The sequence below is a fragment of the Balearica regulorum genome, chromosome 1 (assembly GCF_011004875.1).
Source record: "Balearica regulorum gibbericeps isolate bBalReg1 chromosome 1, bBalReg1.pri, whole genome shotgun sequence".
NCBI classification, from domain to species: Eukaryota; Metazoa; Chordata; class Aves; order Gruiformes; family Gruidae; genus Balearica; species Balearica regulorum.
In genome coordinates this window covers 38413324-38433771 of record NC_046184.1, presented here as the reverse complement: position 1 = coordinate 38433771, position 20448 = coordinate 38413324, and the positions used below count along the sequence as shown (strand labels likewise).

Below are 20448 nucleotides of genomic sequence, written 5' to 3'. Positions count from 1 at the left end.
CCTTCAGCAGGCCTGACCAAATGCGATGCTCTTACGCTGCTTATTTAACAAACGTGCAGAACCTTTCAGGACACGGGCAGTAAACTGGGGGCAATAAACATTTCTGATAAAAGGGGCTGTCAGTGAAAAGTTGTTTTTTTATCAAACACTGCACATCATCACCTAAGACAGCACGTGAAAAAGATCTAGGAAGAAGAGGAATTTACCCTCTCGGCCAACTGAGACCTTTTAAGAATGACCAGCTTAAAACAGCTTATAACAGTCTTCATACTTTAATAGATTTGATTTTCCACATGGCTTCATTTGTCTGGGTGGCTAACTGACACAATTTATAACTCTCTTCCTTTCCCAGGCCACTACAGTACACCATTCAGCAAAGCATGCCTTAAAGCTTCCCTGCCTTACATGACCAAACTTCCATTCATTAGTGTTTGAAACACCTCAGCTGTGAAGGGCTCCTAAATGCTACCATGTGTGACACTGCTGCGGAGGAGCGGCATCAAGGAGAAACACTGGGCTTTAATCATAGGCCACTGCTTGCTGCAATCCCCTTTCAAAAGGTTTCAACCTCCCCCCTTCCACCTCCCCGCAAGAAAAGGCTGGAAAAAAAAAGCTGTAAATCCAGGGAATAAACATAAGTATAAATGAATGGATGACAGCTTAAAAAATATAACCATAGCAGCATCAAGCCATGAGATTTCACACTGGTTTTGTTTAGTCTGCTTTGGGTTATGTGGGAAATGTGAAAAGCATGAAGCAAAGGCTCCCCCCCACACCTTCATACCCCCACCCCCTGCTAAAGCTTGGGCCTCAGATATTTAAGCCAGTAGGTTTATACCTCTTGACTAGGAAACAGGCCATGACCCTGGGGTACTCTCTCGAGCACCAGGCACAAAGAAAGATGTAGCATGATCAAAGCTCTGGATGGAGGAAAGAGAGCAAAGTCAAGAGTCAGCTGCCCCCTGACCTTGAGTTTTCAATTAATACTTAAATTCCAGAAGACACCAATCCATCATGCAGATGAACAATTTCTTCCTCGCAACAACTTGTGTCCACTCATAGTGGGGTTATATTCACCGTGCTGCTACAAAAATGATCCCCAACTCACAAAACGATTAAGCGAATTTTCCTCCATCCCTGACAGCACTGGGGGACCTGAGCTCATGCTCCCATCGAATCCCATGAACGTGTAATGCATTTTCCTTGCTTATCTTCCCTGCGGAACAGGACCGTGACTGTTACAACATTTCAGTCAAGAAGAAAAATGGTATCTACAGGCAGCTAACGAAGGGCTAATTTGGGCTGCATGTGGAGAGATAATGCAAAATATGTTGGTTTGAGCCTTGGTAATTCAGAATTTGGGATGAGCATGGCAAATACTGGCTTTGCTTCCAAGCCAAGTATTTCAGTTAAAAATTATGACTGTGGGTTCTGTGCTTTTAACATAATACAGGTAGACATATTTTGGTATTTGATGAGGATCATTTGATGATGATTCCTTACAGCACCGCAGTCAGCCCTGAGCCTCCCATCATTGTTTCCCAGAAGACGGCAGAGCACGCGTGGGAGCGGAGCGGCAGCTCTGTTTTATGCTTGGCTTGTCAGGAGACTACTGAAACCTGATGGACTCATTTTCCATGAAGGTGGACTTCCGATCACAGCATAAGAAGGATGGGGGAGAGGCAAAATATGTGGAAGGACATACTCCAGCACCCAGCCAGGGTGGCCACAGAAAGCTATTTTAGTTAAAGAGTTGCCCACTCTACTGATTTTTACTGTGAATCTCACGCTATTTTTTTCTTCCTTGTAGCCCCTGCTTCAGTGACCAAGAAAATTAATGAGAAGGTCTTCCTTCGTGTGTGTGTATATATATATATGTTCATGTAACGAAGGACGAGTGTCTCTCATCTGCATATGTACATGCAAATGTGTGTACCTGAAGTACCTGGAAGCATGAGAAACCAAAAATAAAGCCACCCCCTCCAAATATTTAAATAATAAACTAATTATTAAAAAATATTTGAGACTTGCAGACTTCAAGTTCACATCTGTCTTGGGAAATACTTTTTTCATGAAGCTGGCAAAGGGATCAGATTGTTGTGCAGCAAAAAGAAAACTTTCCTTAAGTTGATTCCTTGCAAAAGCCTAAGATAGCTCAGTTACAGACGAGTGGTTTTAAGCCAACCTATCACGTAAGTCTCTTGTCGAGACACAGATAGAGACATGATTGCTGCTCTGAAGTGCTTACAAGTCAAACAAAGGGATAATACAAATCAGACATATATGCATGGAGGGACCCAAAGCAAGAAGCGAGTAGAGGTTCTGAAAGAGAAAATGCAGATGTGTAAGACAGGAACAGAGAGGGATTTTTTTGCACTTGTAAAAAACTGGTTGCAAATATCAGAAGGTTGTCCAGCTGTGATCCTCAACCCATCCTCAGCCCCCACATGCACACACACTGCTCTCCAAAAGAATGGGGGGGGGGGGGGGGGGGGGAGTGGGCAGGAGTTTTGAAAACTGTGCACTCCTTAGAAGTTGCAAACCGGCTCAGTGCTGAGTCGTTTCAGCCAGAGATTCACTGACATCCATTGCTTGGCATGTCAGGGCACTGGGCACCTCAGGGGAAGGATGCTTTACCATCAGTTAGTGCCCTCCAGGCACTTGCAAGACCTCACAGACCCACCAAGGTCAACAGCATAGCCATGTATCACAGGATCAGTCCCTGAGTCAAAAGTCGAAGGAGGAACCAGGGCTGGAGTGAAATACTTTGTAAGTCCAGATGTGCTTCCAATCAAGTTGAAGAGAAGGGCAAAAATTAAGAAGGAAAAGCACGGTCATTAGAGCAGCCATTAGAAACCCAAGTCACTCAGTCACAGCAGGACAGCCATGCAGAGCATAAATTCAGCAACACCACCATAGGAAGTGCTCAGCCAAGAAGCAAAGGTTTCAAGTTACATGGCAGTCTTAATTCAGGTTGTTCTCACTTTTTTGGTGCATTCACTGTAGTTGTGGAGACAGAACGGTGACATGTGTTAATTGAGCGTAAATGTTCATCGACCCAGTTTTGCCTTGAACAGCTACTCCCCTGGTTATTTGTTTTCTGCTGCAGCAAGCTGGCAACAGGCTGGGCTACCAGACTGCAAAGGGAAACCTGAGAAAGCTTCAAACTAATCAGGTTGGATCCAGCTAACAGGGAAGCCACAGCCACACAGACCTCAGGGTGAATAAGACATGCACCTGAAGGGCAGGGTAAATACTCACATGCGTAGCTCAGGCTTTACTCCTTGCTGCTAAGACAATATCCCAGGTGGCTCCCTGCACATCCGTATGCCCCGCATGCATATATCCTCAGGGGCTGACTGACACGGGGATGCACCGCAGAGGCAGTTTTACGTGGCATGTCCTGTCCTTGGTTGTCCCGTGCATGGGTATGTGTATCCTGAGTAACTACAGGTCACAGCATGATATTGTAAGACAAACTGCAAGCCAGCACCCTGAGCCACTTCAACCCTTAATTGCTATAACTGCCCCACCAAGCTGGGAGTGATGTGGAGCTGCTGTCTCTCCCAAAAAAGAACACCAAGAAGGCTTTCTCCAATCTCCTATGCGCACAAATCCTTAACAGGTCTTTTGTTGAGAGGTATCACTGGCAAATGGCTGGCAGATGCATACACTGGACTGGAATTCACCAGTGCAGCCCCCTCACCTCTCACTGGCATTGGGTCCCAGCAGGAGAGAAAGGACAGATGTTTCCCAATGGCTCACAGCAGGTATCTGCCCTGGAAAGGACTACTCTGCGAGGGACTGCCACTGCTGTTGTTAGCCCTGATTTAACAGTGGTGAAGGCAACAAAAAGGACTGGGAGGCATCAGTTAGAAATGCTATCTGCAGCCAGTATGCCCATCTCCTATGCAGACAGGCTGAGAGAGTTGAGGTTGTTCAGCCTGGAGAAGAGAAGGCTCTGGGGAGATCTAATTGCGGCCTTCCAGTACCTGAAGGGGCCTACAGGAAAGATGGGGAGGGACTGTTTACAAGGGCAAGTAGTGACAGGACAAGGGGTAATGGAGGAGGGTAGATTTAGATTAGATATTAGGAAGCAATTCTTGACTGTGAGGGTGGTGAGACATTGGAACAGGTTGCCCAGAGAAGCTGTGGATGCCCCATCCCTGGAAGTGTTCAAGGCCAGGTTTGATGGGGATTTGGGCACCCTGGTCTAGTGGAGGATGTCCCTGCCCGCGGCAGGGGGGTTGGAACTAGATGATCTTTAAGGTCCCTTTCAACTCAAACCATTCTACGATTCTATGATTTGGACTTGCCCAACACACTATTTCAAAATACTACATCCTTGGTGGGATCTCGTTGCCTGAAGATAGGAGCCCAGAGTTGTTTTAGATGCCCTGGGTATCTCATCTGGTATCCAGCAGCCAGGCCAGAAGGGTACTGGTCTCCTGTATCATGCCTGCCTGCTCTGTGTGGATGTCTGTGATCCCCTAGGACACCTAAAAGGGCACAGAACAGCAGTGTCGAGATGCATGGACCCACTAACCCTCTCCAGAGCTATGATGCTGCATCTCTGCTTTTGAAGGTTCTCCACTGTGGAAAACCAAACCATTGTATGCTGCAGGAATATGTGAAATGATAACCACTAGCATGTGCACACCTCATTTGTAAAGCTCAGAGGTGGCACCATCCAGAATGACCATATTTTCTTTTCTGACCTGAAAAGATGTGTTCCCCGTGTTCCCAAGAGACTTCTTTCCCATGATATCCTGCATGGGTGAAATGTAGCTTTACCTGCCGCCCAAGACCTCCCTTTGGTGATCCACAATGGGTTGGTGCGGGCTATTTTTCTGTCAGTACAAGCATCCTGGTGTCCTCAAGAACACACAAGCTTAGTTGGGTCTTTGTATGTCCTCCGTATTCCTTTTTTTGCTGGACCCCCACAAAGTGGTCACAACAAAACCTGATGATGAGACAATTGTTGATGTTTGAGAGGAGCCTTCCCCCCATCTGGAGAAGGGCAACTGTTTGGCATTTTTATAAAAATGTTTGTTCTGTTCTAATACCCTGGGAAAGAGCTCCTTTACGGCTACTCGTCTTTGCCTCAAGAAACTCACTGGCAATTCAGCTGGCAATTCATTTTTTCACCTTCCGCTCATGAATTTCTGAACTGTGGATTAAAAAAACTAGAACCAATTTTGTGAGATGAACTGCAGGATCACTGTAATGCTACATATGGAGCCTCTGAATTTGTCAGAGCTTTTATTTTATAACAAAGTATTAGCTATTGGCACAGACTTCACTGGCTGCTTTCTAAGCCTGAGTGGCTATGCTTGAATAGATATGTCAAAAAGAACTGCTGACAAGAGCAACTTGGAAACTGTGGCCCATTGTCTGCTGTTAACTTGTCTGAAATCCCTGGCATGCAAGCTAGTATTTTTCGAGGAGTCCCTGAAGCCAGTGGCTCCTATTGCAGAGGCAGGGCCCTGGGCTGTGCCCAGCTGAGACACAGTGTCATCCCCACTGCTCTGCAGCCAGCGCACCAAACCACTTTAGAAATTCTTACAGCACTGACACTGAGAGTAGGTTTGCTCTGCTTGAAGCTTGAGGTGGGATCTGCTGGTTCAAGCCACTTCACCCCCTGCAAAGCACACTGGTGAGCTCAGCTACAGCTGTCATTCATCAGTAAGGCAAGGTTTAATTCCACAAGCTGGATTCAGAGCTCAAATTGTTGCAGGTATTTACTTCACACATCACAATAGAAGGATTTATTAGGGCAGAAGAGATCACCATGACCATACACAGGCAGGCCGTACAACTCTTCTTACAGCTGGATTAAAGTGTGTTTTTAAGAAGGGCACCTAAGGAAATTATTTTAATACAGAAGCTCTGTATCCAAATACATCTAAGTCAATCAGCCCACAAGCAAGCAATTGCTGTGCACTGTCACTCCTAGCATGCAAGAAGGAGCACGACTTCTGTAGCCTGGTGGTTAAAAGCACTGTTAAAACCTCTGCCCACAGAGCAGTTCTGTGCCTTCTCCCAGTGCTGTTTCTGCAGTCATTGTCTAAGGCATGGGACAGCCCTGGGGACAGTGAGCAGGCAGGTCCCCCAAGGAAGCTAAACTCTTGGTACTTAAATGACATTAAACAGAGAGAGAGAGAGAGAGAGAGAGAGAGAGAGAGAGAGAGAGAGAGGTGGCAGCTGATGGGGCAGTTCTGGGTTGAGATTTAAGGACTGGAAACCAACATTCTTTCTTTAAATGTCTAAGTCTCTATGGACTTAGCCTCTAATGGTCCACCTGGTCACCTAAGGATCTCGGCCTTCAAAAGACTACAGACTTGGCCATAGCGTGCATCCAGTATTTGCATACCAGCAAGCAGCCTTGCTGAGCTGCTGCTTAACTTTCCCGATGCTGAAGTGCACGCTGGTGGGCATATGCAGAGCTGCCTAATGCTCTTAGGAGCAGTCTAAGGGCTGGCAAGTGCCTTAAAGATCATTATGAGTTGGAGATGTCCTCAAAGTTTCTACACCCAGGAAGGCAATGCACAACAGACAGCAAGAGTAAGACTTATCTTTGAGTGAGCATGTATGCAACAGCACTGATTTGGAAACTCACATGCAGACTTGTTTTGAAATCCCTATGCTCTCTGATGTGAAGCAGATCCTTCAAGCTAGGTTTTCTACCTTCTAGGAAGAAGTCTACCTACTAAGCTGTTGTGTACGGAGGATGCATCTTTCTTCTGTTGAAGTCACTCCACTTTTATATAAATAATCAAATATTCTGAGGGATGGCATATGAGCAGAGAGAATAAAGCAAAACACTGATGCTGTCCTGCAAGTGACCAGCCTGTGGCTGTTGAGCTGCATAGTTAGCAAGCAAATTAAGGGTGTCCTCTCCTTTCACTGCTGGAACAACACTGCTTGACTAGCAAAAAGGCTGCTCATGGGGATTACTGGATAATCCACATCCCCAGCTGTCGGAGGAAGTGAGCTAGCTGGGGCAGCCAGAGGGAAGTTGCTGGGGCTGCGCTGGGACTCAGCTGCTGGTGAGCATGGCCATGGCCAACAACAGTGGTAGAGGTCAGAGAGAGCTACCATCCTTGCACACCCATCTACCACTCCTACAGATCCCCTTCCTCTGCAGCACAAGTGTCTCGCAAGGGTTGGTAAAGTTTTGGTCCTTGAGTAACAGGTTCAGATAAGTGGAGGGGACAAGGACAGTGCTCAGGAGGATCCCCTCAGGACAGGACAGGAGCGGACAGGACAGGAGATTCCTCTTTAAGTTAAAACAGCCTTAAATTCGAGTCTCTTCTTCCTGTTAGATTAAGGGGGATTCAAAAACATTTCTCTATCTCCTAGCTTATCTCCCACTAGGAGAACTGTTTGATATAATGGAGAGATAATGTGTCTCTCTGGTTACTTCGAGAGAAAGGGCTTATCTGACACAGGGTTTTTAAATCCAAGAAGGCTCACACCTCAGGACTTCCAGAGACAGGAATTAGGCTGGCGGATGTTTAGATACCCTAAAAAGTATCTGCCTTAGGCTCTACCTCTAAGCATCTCCTACACATGGGCTTAAACCAACCTCAGCTCCAGGTGCCCAACTTTGCCATGGATTTTAAAGCAGCACTGAAGTTAACTCAGCAATGAGGTTTCTGCAAGGCAGCAGGTCGCTCAGCGCTCAAGCCGGTGCTGCTGAAGCCTTTTGAAATTGAGATTCAGCTGTCTAAATTACATCAGGCCAGATTTCTTAAACGCGTTTTGGCATCTGAGTATAGCAAGTGCCTTTTTGATCTAAGCAGGTCAAAACACACTGAAAAAAATCTGTTCCCCATGTGATTAAAAGGAGAGTGAAAATCTCCAGCAAAATCTCAGTACTGGTCAGAAGAATTTTGCAGGAAGCACCGTTTAAAGTCCGCATAGCACAGTCCTAAAGCAAAAATGGTGCTTGAAGCAATTGCGGGTGCTGTGCTAACACTGACAGAGATGCATTTTGTCTTGGAGAGCTTCAACCCTACATGTAAACAGTTCTGGTAGGAAGGAAATAAAATAGTAAGGAAAAGAAGGCAGCAGTGCTGTTAGAAACATATACAACCAAGCTGGACTAACCCCAACTTTGAGAAGCTGCTCTTACAAACCTCTTGTGGAGGCTGTAAACTGGAGGAGTGGTAAACTGTTCTGCATGCACACAGCACACCATGCTCCAGAGCCAAAATCCAGACTGGAGCGTAAGGCAAGCAGAGGCTCTAATAATAGACTCTAATCACTAATATGTATCTCCATAATTAGAAGAAAGAGAAAAAAAAAGGTGGACACCAATCTTTAAAAATCCTTAGGCTTGTACAGTTCACTGAAAGGCTGTGGGTCACTGCATTAGCTCTGCTTTCTTGTGGCATGGAGACAGCAAAGGTAAACCTGAGGGAGTCTGCCTTCCTCCCGAGCCCCTCTGGTACTCAAAACGGCGCCGATGTCTGCGCGTATTTGACGTTGAGCGACAGAGGAAGGACTGTGGTGAAGGTCTCCCAGAATGGAGCGGGGAAAGGAACGCTAGGACAGGCTTTGAAATGGAGGTCAAACCCACATCGTTTACCTTTTGCCTCTCCCCCCCATTTTAGAACATGAAAAGGAGAATAAAGTAAGGCCTGTTAGACTTCTATTCTCCTTCCCCCCCTCAAAAAATGACTGCTTGTTACAGACAGGAAGCAACTGCCAGAAGTTATTCACCTCCAATCCTTTATCACTTAAAAAAGCATTATGGCTCAGTCCACGGAGCCACTGGCAACAGCTATCTATCTGTAATGATAAATAATAAAATAAAACGTCTTCCCTTCTGAATCCCAGCTGAGAGATTTTGCCAAGTGATCAAACTTGTCTGAACCTCGGAGCAGCAGCTTTGAAGTAATAAGAAAGAGGTTGAAAACCTGCAGCCAAGAGCCGCACACACCTCATTAGGGCCCAGCCATGCGGGAAGGCCGAGCGGCAGCCGCCGGTCCCGGTCCCGCGTACCCACTGGAAAGGGGCTGCGGGAAGGGAAGATAAAAGAGCCTTTCACAGTGGAAGTGCACCGGTGACATTTTTACGAGCACCAGCCCCAAGGCCGAGCAGTTCGCGGCTGCGCACACAGCCCGCGCCATGCTGCTGCCCGCCAGCGCTGGCCTCGGGGCGGGCAGGAGCTTGGGGGGCTCTGCCATTGCCATCCATCTTCTTCAGTCTCCCTCAGTCTTCCTCTTCCTTTCTTTTTTTGTTTCTGAAGGAGAGAGTTTAACGTACAGGACTCTACCTTCCTCAGGTCGTGCTCAGAACTGCCCCCCCACCCCAAATGAGAAACATATTTCTGAAAGATAGTGAGCTGGGTTCTCTGATCTGGTTCAGCAGAGTTCATGTGAGACTTTGCGGTATAATTCAGCTAAATGATTTTTTTCTTTAAAAAAGCTCAAACTCAAACCAAAACAAAAACAGTAAAGCTTAACAGACTTGTAAAACACTTTTACAAACGTCTGAAGAGTTTAATCATAGATCTTACCACACAGACACTGGTGAGGCTGTGTGCTGGCAGTAAAGCAGAGTATTTAACTTTGAGAGCTGAAGTTCTGGGTTTAATTTTCAGTTTCAGACTAAACAGCAGGTCTGCAGCGAAAGGCAGGGCGATGACTCCTGAGCAAAACGGGGTAATGGAAATGCTTTTCTTGCAAACTTCACTGGTTGTGTAACCATGGAGCACCTCTTTGTCCAGGCGAAAGCACAAAATCAGAGAAGTTTGTGTTGGTTTTAATAAACTCCCCGCCCCATGCCCTCCCTTTTTTTTAGTGCAAAGAATTCTACTGCTATTTTATTATGTAATGCTGCAGGCTAAAAATATATCCCTAATTTAAGCCATCTTGCCAATAAATCTACAAATACCAGGTAATCCAAAAAGGGTAGTTATGGTTTAATGACATACTCTTCTTGTCTTCTTAATATGTTCAACTCCTAAAGGATTTAGAATGATGCATTTAAAGATCATTTTTTTTTTCAACTTCTTGAATATCTCCACACAATCTGGTGGAGAGGGTGATAAGGTATGATCCTCTTCAGCACAGAGCAGCAGCCCAACTTTTCAAGCTCCATCTGTGCCGCGATCCGTGCTACCACAGGGTGAAGGTTTTTCTTCCTCTAAGCAAGATAGTCTGATTCAAAGTGAGCGGGGCTGTCCAACTTAATAGATAGTGATTATTTCTTTTTGATTACAGACCCTTTTATGGGAGTTTCTCTTCCAGTTGAACACATCTATATTCTATAATCAAACCAGAAAAGGTATCCTGGTGGAAATGTGTGTTCAAAACATGTTTTCTTTTAGGATTGAGACAGATTTACTGCAATTTATATCTCAATGTTAATCTATTCTCCTCTTCCAAAAAATAAAAAAATACTAATATAAATTACAGTTAATGCCTTCAGTATATAACACAGTTCTCAGGAGACAATAAAAGCCATGGGCGAGCCGCCTAACATACTGTAACTGTCTCTTTGCTGTTCTGATTTCAGTTTCCAGATTTTGCCTCAAAATATGTTTGAGAATCAGGGAAGGGGAGGGGGTGGAAGCCATTCACTGCGCCGAATCTGATATCTCTCGGGTCCTAGAGCTCACATGTCCCTTCCTTCCAGACTCAAGTCTGGTTTCAATGGAGCTCTCATTTTTCTTCCCACTAATCCTGCCGTGAGATCAACCATTGGTAACTCTGTGAGAAATTAAATACCAGGATGTGGGAAATCTGAGATCTGAATTCGGGCAGAATGTGGGTGATTCATTTTTTTATTTCTCTCCTTCTCTTTTCCCATGGTTGTTGTGTGGCAAATAACTCTCCGAACCTGAGATCAGAGATCGGCCCTGAACAATGTGACTACATTGAAGGAGCAGAAGCAAAGCAAGAAGTACATTGGCAATATTATATCCCTTTTTAGTATGAGCAATAGTCATTTCTGAAGAGAGATTTCGGCCAACATTTTCTGAAAACATTCAGGCATTTCCAGAAATGCCTTACAATGAGATCAGCAGCAGAACTTCATCATGGTGATGCTCACCATCTGCTGGAGCAGACTTCATAAAAAAATTAACATTTGTGGCATTGAGATCCCAATGAAACAGGATCCATGAGATAGTTTGCTATGGTGATGTGAGTGCTACAATGCCCAACAGTCAGGCAGTCATTTGAATGGCTTTTTTTCTTCCTTGGTGTGAGAAAAGCACATTTATTTATTTAGGTTCTATAAGGATGAATTAAAGATGCTTACAAACACTGGACTGCCCAAAGGTTTAGGTCCTTCATGCACTGCTTGGCAGTGTGCTGATGTCTGAAAACCTCCTACATACTCCTGTAGCCTTCAACGTGAAGTACCTAGGAGCATAACTCTCACTGCATAGTCTACTAAGTGGCTGTGATACTCCCAAACCTTTTGCTCGGTCTATAAACGTGGCAGCACCACGCTCATGATATCCAACGAGCAATCGATGACCATGACCTCTGAACGGCCCCCAAACAGTGGCCTGTCTGTCACAGCCCATACTTGCCGGCTGGGCTGCTTCACACCATCACAGCACTAAGGGACAGCACAGTGAGACCACCAACAGAAGTGATATGGGATGGAAGCTCCACCGGGGAAAATGGCTTTAGAGTATCTACCACGATTTTATTTTGTGCTTTTATGAATCCTTGGCCTGAGTTGTCCTCTCTGAGCTGCAAGGGAGGAGGCATGCTTGTAGGTCCAGCCTATCCATCCCAGCCTTAATGTCTGGCACAGGTGTCACAAGGTGATGGGCTGCCCAGGGAGGCCAGATTTCACCCCAAGGTAGCAAGGCAGCACTGATTTCAAGGAACTGAATTCACCAGATTCCACAAATGCCCCATAGTGACTGACAGAGTAGCTGTGAAATGCTTCTTATTCTTCTACGATTCCAAGATTGTTATTTTGGGCAACAAAAGGACCTTATAAAATTCCCCAGATGTCATGGAAACCCCAGAATAAAATACGATATTGACTTCTTATTGCTTCCTTCCAGAACATGTTTAAAGATGTGTATCAGTTAATAAGGGCTGAGCATACCGCTCTTTTCCCTAGCCAAATCTTTTTTAATAGTGCTGGTATGCAAATACTATAACTGACCATCCTAGCAAATTATTTAACAGTTAAAAAGTGTATTTTCATTGGTCTTAACTTTGATTTTCCTTGTGTTTACCTGATTCCACATCCACTGCAACATACCTCATTTTTAACATACAATTTGCAACAGATTTTATATAGTCCTGAACTGGCACGACAAAGCTGTAGCAATTTCTAGAAGCGGCTACACAGAAGGGTCATGTCCCATGTTTTTCGGTGCAGCAGATGAGCTGGATTACAGCCCTGGAGTATCTATTAATAATACTTATGTCAGGAAATAGGGCATCTTTCAGTGACTTCAGCCGGGTGTGGAGGAGCAACAGCGATGCTGACTGTGAAAGATGCAGAGCCTTTACAAGAAGCTCAGGAATCAAGCTCTCAGCGAAGAGCACTTTCTTCCTGCATAGCCTTCTGACACACCTCATCTTTGCTAAAAATCATTTTGATTATTTTTGTTGTGGTAAGTCCAGAGGCTGATTGTTCTGGTAGTTTCAACGTTCTGGATATCATTCTGGAAACATCTTAAAATAATCCAAATTTTCAGGGGGTAGCCAAGTACTGCCTAGAATCCTCTGTGTCTGTGAAGTAAGGTACCCAAGTGTTAGCAGCACGGACTCTTGTTACTCTTGGAAATCTTGGCCAAAACACGTAGCATGTGTATGCAAAAGTAGCACTGTTTAATTTACTCCTGACTGACTTTTTTTTAAACACTGTTCCCTGCCCAGCCATCTTCCTCGATGGTGTTTCCCAAGCACACGTCACAGCCCCTTGTCTTCTATCGTTAGTGAGATTTTGGTTCGCATCAAGTTGGAGCTAAGTTCTGAACCGGATGGAGTACCTCCCTAAACAGATCCTCTGGCCACAGCCACGGGGTCAAACACAAAGCCGCCCTGTCCATGTCCACTGCCTGCCCGTCTCAGGCTGCTTCCCCAAGCAGGGAGGGGACAGCGAGGAGGTGGGGAGAGGGCAAAGAGGAGCATTGCTGACTTAGGGAAGTGTTTTAGCTTACCTCTTCGGCCTCCAGCCTTCTACCACCAACTGCTGTGGCTGCTGGGAGTGCTACGCATAGAGCAGCTCAACAGCTGTAGTCCCTGAACATTTCTATGTGTCAGTAGGAACAGGTATTGCCCAGCACATGGGGAAAGAGCAGTGACCTGAGAGCATGTCTGTACTGAATGGGCAAATGTGTGACCAATGCTGCAGTCAGAAAGCTGCCTCCTGCTCTAGGGCTTGTCTCAAGGGAATTAAATATTGCATATTTGAACAGTTAAAATAATATTTTTTTGCTCTTGTTCAGAGCTGAAGGCTCCTCCTGTGCTGGGCTATGCCATGGCACTCCTGCTCTTCGACTCACTCAGAAACTGGCTGACAAGGACATGACATCTCCAAGCAGCACGTTGCAGCAGGCAAGACTCTGAATCCCCCAGACAGTCCCTGACAAGCCGTGAAGCAAAAATACCTTGCTAAATCTGATTCCTTTTTAGTCACATCAAATCATGAGTGCGTGCACTCTCATAACTCCCTTACGCAAGAAGGGAGCATCAGCACCTCAGTTTTAGCAGACGGGGAATCAAGGCACTGGGAGACTTGCCTAAAAAGGGACTTGCACGCTACAGTGCTCAGCACTAATGGCTTCAAGGGAAACAAGAGGCCCGCTCCCCTGCAAAGCTCATTCCACTCCCACCCCCTGCCCCCCCCCAAAATACTGGATCCGAGCAGAAGCCACACAGGGTTTGTAAGACCCAAATAACGTGGGAGAGGAGCCTGCAGCAGGCAGTACCTTATGGCAGTGCAGCGCCTGGGCAAGTGCCCTCGCTCCTGCGGTGAAGCCAAGGCGCCTGCTCAGTGCAGGAGAGACTGGGCATTTTGTCCTTTTCTCTATTACACATCCAAATGCTGCCTGCAGGGAAACAAGGCTGTCTGCACACCTCTGGGTAAATCAAAAAGGCTGGATAACAAAGCTTATTTGTGTATCTGAAGTGAAGCAGGGGTTTATGATACGCACTTAAATCTTTAACTACCTTTGTAAAAAACGTCTGTTGCCTTTGCATTCTTCATGAAATGGTGGAAACGTTGGGTGAGCTCTTTCTGTATTTTCATTACTGGTAGGAAGGGTTCAGTTGAAGAAAATACTCAAATAAGCTGTGAGTAAAGGCAACTTTTATAAAAGTGGTTTTTATAAAATTGATTTGTGGTAATGACCCTGTGACTCCAGTGTTCAGTCTGTGGAACTACTTGCTGGCCAGGTCTTCGCCATCCCAACACTGAGAGGCCAGTGTGTACCTACCACCATCAATAAAAGAAAAATTGCCTCATAGAGCAGCAACCTACATCTTCAGATCACTCCATGCATTTCTGATTTTTGACTCTTTAAAAGTGACTGAGTATCTGAACATACTCCTGTCCTGAAGGTAATTTTTTTCCTTCTCTTCCCTTCCTTCTAGTCACATAATATTTCAACTTCTTTAAAGTATTTACAGCCAAATTTTTGGAAGCAGCCATCTCAAAAATGTCAATCTATCATAGCTATGTAATAAATGACAATCAAAAATACTTAAAACCTTGGAAACCTGAATCTTACACTGATTTGGTTATTTAGGCATAGCCTCATTGAATGATGTTATTCAGAGTCTATTCAGAAGTTATGTCATACAAATAACAAAATATTTGCTGTCAGAAAGACCTAACTTCCTCTTCTAGCCCTCATTCTTCCGCACAGGTTAGTGCTTCATCTGTTCATAGAACTAGTAATTGCAACTTCTATATTTTTCCTCAGATTTTTGTTTTTATTTCAAAAAACTGTGTGCTTTTTTTTCTTTTTTAGTCATCACACAAACTATTCATTCTCCCTGTCACAATCAACCAATTATAAAAGAAGACTGAATATGTCTCACTTTGGAAACCATTTTACTTTGGAAGGAGAAAGAAGGTAAGCCCAGCACCCTCCATGAGACTCCACGTACTGCATCCAGGAAGAAAGCAAGAGACTTTCCTGATTTCCTCAAAATCAAATTCAAACCTCTCCCAGAGCAATGGTAGGTCCATTCCTGCAGTTCAGGCATCCACCTAATTTCTTAATAATTCTGGCTCCAGTCCACAAATCTGTTTTTTGTTTTTTCATTTTACACCAAGCAATCCTTACATGTTGCTTGAAATAAAAACAGCAGAACTTGTAACAATGAAACATAATTTTCAAATTGGAGCCATTTTTCATAAGACTTCCCATGACATTTTTATCCATTTGTTAAAATGATGTTTTCAAATCAGAAAAATGTTTCCAGAACACTAAGAAGCAAAATCTGGAAGGATTTTACAGAGCAGAAGTGTTCAAAACCCAAAATCAAATCCTATTTTGATTTAAAAAACTCAGTCCCCAAGCGATCATAACATTGTGAAGCTTTGGAAAAACAAATTTTCCGAGGACACATATGGGGAAAAGGGTCAATAAAACCAGGTTATTTCATCATGAAGCTATTTATGCAAAATCTCTGATCAGTTCCAACAAGCATCACCCCGCCAATGGTGGTGGTGGGAGGCAGGGCACTGAGCCGGAGGGTCCCACAGCAGGTCCAGGGCTCAGCCCCTCTGGGAAAGCTTTGGGCACCTCCACTGGGACCATGCTCCACATGGGGAGGTGGAGTGAGCCTGGGCTGATGAAGCTGTGATACACACTTGCTCGGCACGTGAGCACGTGGTACTAAGGGCCTCTAGCACATATAGGGTGTCTCCTGCGGCTGTCTTTGGGAAAACATTCGGTATTTGCTTTAAAAATAACAATAATAAAAGAATGGTAACTCAGCCTTTCAGAGGATGTTCTGGAGTGGTGTGTGTAACACATCGGCAGTTACCCTACTCTGAACTCTAAAATTCCACGTAGCTTTGGAAAACAAAGTTTTGTCCCTCTGGAATCTGACAACTTGCTGACTCTTCATACCAGTAAATACAGAAAAAATACATGAGACACAACACAGCTTTTACAATGAGGGTGGTGAGGCACTGAAACAAGTTGCCCAGAGAGGCTGTGGAGGCCCCATCCCTGGAAGTGTTCAAGGCCAGGTTGGGTGGGACTTTGGACAGCCTGGTGTAGTGGAGGGTGTCCCTCCCCATGGCAGGGGGGTTGGAACTAGATGATCTTTGAGGTCCCTTCCAACCCAAACCATTCTATGATTCTATGATTCTAATATTCCTGGCTCGGTAGGATGCAGGGTGGGCTTGGATAGTGGCACACACTCTCTCAGATGTGTATGTGCACCTGCACAGGTGCGAAGGATTTACCACCCTGCCTGTGACACTGGAAGTTTCTTTTCAACCTGCTAACGTGGATGTCTGGAGTACTTCTACTATATTTCTCTCTGGGATTTCCCAGAAGGGAATAAAAATAAATCCACATGTGGTGGGTAGCACGTATGCAGAAAGCCTGAAGCTTGTGGAAGTGCAGATTTATTGCACGGCACAGAGAGGCGATGCAGCACATGCACCGTGGGCCCGCCGGCCAGGGTGTCCCAACGCATCGGACCTGCCACACAACCACCATGGCTCCCAGGCTCAGCTCTGCTCACAAAGTCTGCTGCTTTTGGGCTGCATATAAATGCGTGAGTCATCCATGTAGCTCCTGGGCTGCAGAGCCTGTCTGCCGCTTTTAGCATTTGCTGTGTGCTACATTGAGTAGGCATATGTGACGGATGCAGCTGGGGAACACATATAACTTGAGGCTGTGAGGTGTATGTATATTATGACTAATTAACATCCATAACTTTACTGATATCAAGACTAAGAACTGAGTAATAGGAAAAAATACAATGAATCTGCATTTTCTTTCCTATACAAAATAACACTTTTTAGCTTTTATTCTTGTTGGGATTTTATTTTTTTGGATGTTGTTTTAAAAGCATCTAATGCTTTAGCATTAGGCAGAAAAGTACACTTTATGTATGCCTTTGGTGTCCTCCTTCTGTACACTTCTTTGTGTACACTTGTCTGTACACTTTATGTGTACTTTTCTGATACACTGTCTTTCTGACTGATATGAGTCTTTCGGACTCATATACAAAGGATTAGCAAGGATTTCAGATTTTAACAGACCTCCCAAAGAGATTATAAGAAGATTTTCAAAGGGCTGTTCTACACTCATAGTTTCTCTCCAGAAATGTTAAAAATAAAACATGTCCTGTTTCCAGAAAACTTTGATAGCTTTCATGATGTTTTCCTAAAAATATCTATTTCCTTTGTATTACTTACGAGTGTAACTCCCCCATATGGCTGACGCTACGGCTGCTACAAATAGCTTAAAAATGAGGAAATGGAGAAATTTCTATTTCTATTCTGACTGTTTATTTGCACACCTCAGTAAGAGTATTACTACGTCATGATTGTAAGATCTGGCTGTCCATTCTTTGGAGACAGAGCAGATTTCAAAGGAGCACCTTGTTTTTGAGGTTTAGGCACATATTTACGTGAAGGTGCTAAACTTACCGATGTCACGCAGTTAGGCTGGGTATCTTTTCCTCATTTTTCCCAAAGAAGTGTGAGAGTATGTGTCAGTGATCATCACAAAGATGTGTACAGACCATAGTAGTTAAAGGTTTGTATTAATGATATGGGTGTGTAGATTTCCGGTGGATTTTACTGTTGCATTTATCGTCTGCGTGATGGGAAATCTTCAGAGGTCTGGGGATGTTTGAAGATATTGGAGAAGTTTACATAGGCATCTGTACGGCCCTAAACTGGTCGGCAGATATCCATAAAGAGATTTAGAGCATGGTGGAGCCCTGCACAATGCTTAAAATCTGGGAAACAGTGATGGGAACAGCTGTCACTCATAAAATGCTAATTTTATCTGGTCTTGCCATTTCTGTATTTTTCAAAATGACACAAACCCAAGAGGCACAGGTACTAGGAACAGTAACAAGAGTAATAGTGATGTAAACTAATGCTCATAGAAATCTTTGAGAATAAACCAAAATTGAAGGCACGGCACTCAGGGGCAAAATCTGACCAAGAGTTTCTGCCACTTTTACCAAGGCAGGCTGGGGGAACATGTTCACCATCACACAGCAGTTCTTGACTCTAATGTCTACAGTCCCCACTGATGAAGAAAGGATACATTTCTAACTTAATCCAGACTGCCACATGGTAAAGCCATCTGGGAGGATATTTTGAAGGAAACAGATGGAAAAGGAAGAGATTCCTCTGAATGTAGTGTAAGATTTACATTATCCTCCATGAACTTCCATGTAGTCCTCATGTTTATATAATTTATCACTATTTCCTTAGACAGCTCAGATTAGGAAGCCTGCATGAGCTCATGTTCTTGTTGTTAATTCTGAGTCTGAACCTCCCTCCTTTAAAGGGAAATTCAGTAGTGTAAAAAGAAAACGGAGAAAGGCAACTGGACTTAAGTGAAACCCAGCACCATGAAGTTCCTGATCATCCCAGGAATTACACTGTTTTACCTCTCCTTCTTTCAGCCTCAGGAAGACACTGTCATGAGCGCTTGCACACAGCGACAGTTTTTGTTCTCTGCCATGCACCCACACCCAGCAAAACCGCAATGTTGTGCTATCATAAGCGTGGGAGCAGGGCCTATTAAAACCAGGAAGGGTTAAAGGCAAGTCGATGATTTCACTGAACATCCCCCAGGCCAAGGATTGGAAGAAAAAAAAAAGAAAGAAATGTTCTCTGAGTGAAGACATGGCACACAAATAATTTAAATAGTGTAATTTCACTAGTCGTGTTGTGATGACTGGGGATTTCTAAAAAGCCCTCTCTCTCCTTTCATGCATTCTTCTGTGCCTCCTCATTTTTCTATACAAACATTTCCATTACTAATGGGAATGTTAAAGGGCCTCCTTTTCTCTCTCTCTGTCTCTGACCACGGAGATGCTGTCGAGGCACCGTGCAGCAGCGGCCGCATCCGGCTGGCTGAAACACCCTGCGGCATGCCCACTGGAGTCACCGCTTTGGGAAAGAAGGGACAGGAAGATCTATACAGGAGCCCTGGTGCTTTGGTTCAAACGCCTACATCATTTTGCCATCAATTAAATCTGTCGTTACTTTGTTCTGCTACCAAAAGATGGAGACCCGGGTCTCCTCTTTGTCCTCCCACACCCCAGCCCAGCCTCAGTCCCAGCCATTTGCTCCTCTCTTGCGCTACGGCTCGTACAAACAAAACACTCGCAGGAGTGAGTGCCCGGGGAGATCAGAGAGCTGCAGCAGCACCACGTGTGCCGTCAGCAGCTATGGCTTCTGCCAGGCTGGGCTGTGGGCAGAGCCACCAGCTCCAGACTCCTTTATCCCACTGACGGCGGTGGGGATGAGCTCTGCTGTGTACCAGAGGAAACCGCAACACGAACAGCCTCCCGGAGCCTTTGCCGCCTGGATTTGGCCTCCCTTGCACAGCAGGGTTTAAGCCTCCCTGTCTCTCAGGTGCCACGGAGGAGATGGCTGGCTTTGTGCCCACAGGCAGATTTACTACCATGTTGTAGTAGGAATAGCCTGATGGCGGCCGTAACAGTTGAAGGATGTAAGCGAGACCAGGGAGAGGAAATATCTTTTATTAGAACAACTTGGTGTGTTTTGAATTGTGTGGTGTAGTTAGAAGGTTATAGATGGTAAGTCCTTGGGGACTGATGTTGTGTTTCTTGCATAAGCCGGCCTAATAAAAGACATTACATCTCCTTGCAAAACCTACCTCACTTGAAAATACTACTACGTTCATCCTGTATGTTTTATCCCCCATTCGGAGATGTTAATATTATTGCTAGTGCTACGGATTCATCATTGCTGTGATTGTATTGATTTTTTTTTGGTAGAAACCCAATTCTTGCGCATGCTTTTCAGAGTTACATCATTTCACCCCTTCAACTCACAGCTAGGATGTTTTCTGTTTCTTACGTAACAGCTCCTAATTCAGATTACAGTAGACATTATAATGATGTACACTGTACAACAACGTATTAAAACCAGAAGGTGGAAAAAGAAAAGGATTATTCCCTTCTGAAAGCAGACCTCTTTCCAGAAAAGCAATGGACCCTTTACGCTCTTGACTCAGCAATCATTCATATTCACTGAGGTACGGCAGCACAGCCCATGGACTCTGCCGGGCAGGGACAGACCTGCTCCCACGTACACAGGCTTTTCTCTGTGGGTGCATACAGATCAAAGTGGCAGAGTTAGGGTGTTTGGGTTTTTTTTTTTAACATGGGGTGGGCTGGGGAAACAACGTGGAGACGATCACAGATGCAGTGTTTGACCAGTTTAATGACACCCTAGCTTCTTCCAAGGTATTAATAATAATACCATTCAACA

General features: G+C 44.8%; 1 protein-coding gene across 2 annotated transcripts in view; it reads right to left on the bottom strand.

The window, feature by feature from the left end:
* HMGA2 (high mobility group AT-hook 2) overlaps positions 1 to 20448 on the bottom strand; it is a 131941-nt gene that overhangs the window by 14117 nt on the left and 97376 nt on the right. The gene's annotated exons all lie outside the window — the stretch shown is intronic.